General features: G+C 39.9%; 1 long non-coding RNA gene across 1 annotated transcript in view; it reads left to right on the top strand.

Moving 5' to 3' along the window:
- The first annotated feature begins 467 nt into the window (after positions 1-467).
- The window catches only part of LOC118600101, a 44,393-nt gene continuing 41,021 nt past the window's right edge, over positions 468-3,839 (top strand). The window contains exon 1 of the long non-coding RNA XR_004949671.1: positions 468-2,382. This is a non-coding gene — a long non-coding RNA (uncharacterized LOC118600101). The remainder of the gene's footprint in view (positions 2,383-3,839) is intronic.

Genomic DNA, 3,839 nt, shown 5'->3' with positions numbered 1-3,839 from the left:
TCATGGGATAGATAACACGTCAATGTAAAACTAGGGTCATTTGGACCCCATAAAATAGCACAAGGGAGTTACCTAAACTTGGTACCCTGTACCAAGCTTAGTACCCAGGTCTCCTAGGTGAAAGGACTAGATCTTACCACTACTATATTCAATGTTTTTTTCATTATTCAACTATAAAGAGTGACCCATAAGTCTCCATACATAGGAAAAATAAAATAAACCATTTTTATTTATATAATATGCTCTATATGACTGCCATTTTGTCTAGAATACATACATTATTTCATTCCGATTGCACATATCTATTAGAGATGACTGAGTTATACGGCTTGTGGCGTCCTCCTGCGATCTGACTTGATCAGGAAAACAGAGCTAGATCTGGACCTCTCTCGCATATTAAAGCTTTTGCTGTTTCTCAAGTGTACAAAAAGCACTTATGGATTAATCATGAGCAGAATGAACCTCTTGATTTAGTAAAACTCACTCTTTGTTAGTGTTTCCACCATGAATTGTTTCATAAGCCACCTTATGGAGAAAACGATGGCAGTGCTTTTTAGGATAACAACCCCCCCAATCCAGCATTCTAGTTTCAGCACTTTTTGCCGTTAAAGAGTAATGAGGAACAGAAGGACAGTGCCCCCCCACACCCCCTCCCCACCTTCCCATCTTCACAAACTATCAACTTTGGGGACTGAATGTATTCTTCGCTAGATAATTAATGGCTACAGACAAATGGTGGTTGATTGAGCGACTCATCCCTCTATTTTCAATCACCATCTGCTGTGTGTTGCCGGCAAAAAACAATGTTAATTACCTCGAGTGTGCCCAAGATGTGGCGTATTAATTAGAAAAAAAAAAAAGGGAAATCTAAAAGATTCCATTATTTTAGTGTTTTTAACGAAGGGCTTGTGTTCATAGATTTTGTTGATGGATTAACGCAGGAATTCAATCCAGAAGGAAATCATTTGTTAATTTAGCCTTTTTGCCATTTGCTAACAGATCGGTGTCGCTTTGAGGCACTTTCACTTACCTGCCTCCTGTGCCTGCCGGCCATGACAGGCCTTTAAGAATGCTGGGGCTGGCAACTCTATGCCACACAGACGGGACATCAGCAGAAAGATGAATCTCCACTGTGACCGCAGGGACAGCCAGCTGACAGAAAGCGTTAAGGTTCTGGATGCAGACGGTCGGGCTTTTTCAGAGGGGGCATCACCTGACCAAAAAAAGAAACGGAAAAAAAAAGGAAAGGTGAATAGAGAAGAGAGACGAGGCGGTACTTAATCGGCATGACAAGGCTTTGATGGTATTCTTTGGGCCAAAACTGTGATGGCTCCCTGTGAACACTCCCCCACCGCTCCCCTTCTCCAAAGTTTGTAGGTGGTGTGAGGGTTGATCCTGACAGGCCCAGCTTTGTACGACATCACAAACGAGCTGATGCAGAGAGCAGCATGTAAATGTGGAGACGATGTGAGCAGCACATCGATGGTAATTATATAGCAATCATAGAATAGCATCAATAACAATTAGCATAATTTCCATGACTTCGGTACTTAATGGCTTCATTCCAAATACCGACAAATCAAACATGATTATTTCCTTCACATAAATAGGTATTTACAGTCTGCACTAGACTGGATTAAGAACATTAAGCAGTTTGGATAAAATACAGCAGGCCACAGGATTACCAAGATTTATAACGGAAAAATGGAATAATGGACGAAACTGGAACTAAATCAGTTACCCCCTAAAAACAAAAACACTTTAACTTTTTACACATGCAGGTCAGTCCTCATTCCAATACAAAACTGCCCAACTCTAGTTGGGATAAACACACAAATACCATTGACTGTATATAGGAATTGGACAGAGTGAGTGTCACCCATAGAAAATTATTCGACTACTTTCGGCCCTATGAAATGAAGTAAATTTGTAGCAATGTTTACATTTAAATTTGAACAGGAATGTCTTTTTACTGATGGAATAAAAATAGAATTCAGTAATGGCTTTCTACGTGATAACCCTGGTTAAAATGGTCCTGTATGTTTTCTTTTGTCTGAGTTTATGTTCAAATGAATGGTGGTGGACTTTTCACCTACAGCATAAGAGGAGCTTTGGACTACAAACATGGCTACTTGGGGACTTCCTGTCACACAGGTGCTTTGCCAATTACAAACATTACAAATGAGAGGAGAGTCTCTCAGAAATCAGCTGGGAGAGGCCTGACCAGAGTGAAGATTCCGGAGTGAGCCACACACAACGTGACAGCTGCAAAACACGCACTGTTAAGGATTACCAAGATGCTGGAGGAAAGTACCAACCGCTTTGGTGGAAGATGTTGGAAATGTATCTACCAATGGGGGAGACCTTCACTGGACAGATCCGGTAAGCAACATTCACCTACTGGGAAGTTTGAGGAGAGGGGGAACCATTGTTCGAATGTCGGAATTTCTTTGCGGCGTAACATAAACAAACCACGCTTTGGGACAACATATCCGCAGGTCTTGCATCACTTGCATTAAACGGAAAGGAACTAGAGATAGTTGTTGAAACCTGAAGCAAACCTCTAAATCTGTCAGATTTCTCATTTTCCACATTTCGATTTTTAACTTTTATACCTCAACAGATCCCTGTGAAAGCATTGGTTTTGTCATAAATGCAAAATAGCAGCACACCCATTTAATCCTCACTTTGAGATACCCTAAAGCTACATTCACATCGCCCACGGTAACACCACTTCCAATGAAAAGTCTATGTAAACGCAGTTTTGCATTCAAAAATCCTGCATTCATGTGTAGCTAAGTACATTTTTAAGGATTTTTTTCGGGCTTTACATATCAAACGTTAAACCAGGGACTCAGATTTGGTAGTGATGTTTGGATAATAACCCTTTTACTTTATGGAAGTAATTGATCTTGGAAGAAAAATTAACAATTGTGCATTGTGCCCAGCTGGATTTATAAGACACCAAGAAAAAGCCTAGGATGAGTTTCACAAGATATGGACCACTTTGTCATTTCACACCAAGCCTCTTCCAACTTGAAGCCCCTCCCTGCTTGTCCAGTGTGAACACCATGGGCTAGATGCATGTTCTTAAACTCATAGCCATAACAAAACAAAAATATTGTGTGAATCATCTTTGGAGTGTCAAATTTTGAGTCCAAATCGTCTTGACTTAAGTGCATTAAAATCATCCGAATTCCAAGCTATAATTAATGGACACAAATACCCAACGCCTTAATCCACATGGTAATAACGCAATTAAAGTGGTGTTTCTTGGACTTGGTAATCTTCTGTGACAAGGCTTAGAATTCAATTAACCCCGTTTAACACTTTGTTTCAACTTCCTGCAAGGCTAATTTGCTTTAAACTTACTTCAGTTGCTACAATTATGTCTGGCTAAAAAAAAAAAAAGAAAAATCTAAAATGTCTGAATTATCAAATGTTTGTCAGTAGAGCGACGATTTCCAAGGGGATAGGAGCTGTTCTTATCCAGCAGGGTGCCTTGAGGGGAAATTCTTTTATCTGGTTTCCAAAAAAATGATAGTTTTGTCATTTACTGTGAAGACCGGGCTTTGTTTCTATTGATGTGCAGCTCAGTTTTTAGAGCGAAAGATCGGCGGTTTACATCCCAGTCTCTCCACACGTCAAAGTGTCCTTGGGGGACAATAAAACTAAACACCATGCATTGCTCAAAATGGTCAGTCAGTTTGGAATTGCATAATGAAGGATAATGATATGAAGTTTCTGAGTTCATGAAGTAAAATTTATGGTCGTTTTTGACTTCTACATTAACTTGAATGCATATATGAAGGCATGGCATAACCTCAAGAACAACCAGA

The sequence above is a fragment of the Oryzias melastigma genome, linkage group LG18, assembly GCF_002922805.2.
Source record: "Oryzias melastigma strain HK-1 linkage group LG18, ASM292280v2, whole genome shotgun sequence".
Classification (NCBI taxonomy): Eukaryota; Metazoa; Chordata; class Actinopteri; order Beloniformes; family Adrianichthyidae; genus Oryzias; species Oryzias melastigma.
Note: the sequence above shows the minus strand (reverse complement) of the source record. Positions and strands in the feature narration are given on the sequence as shown.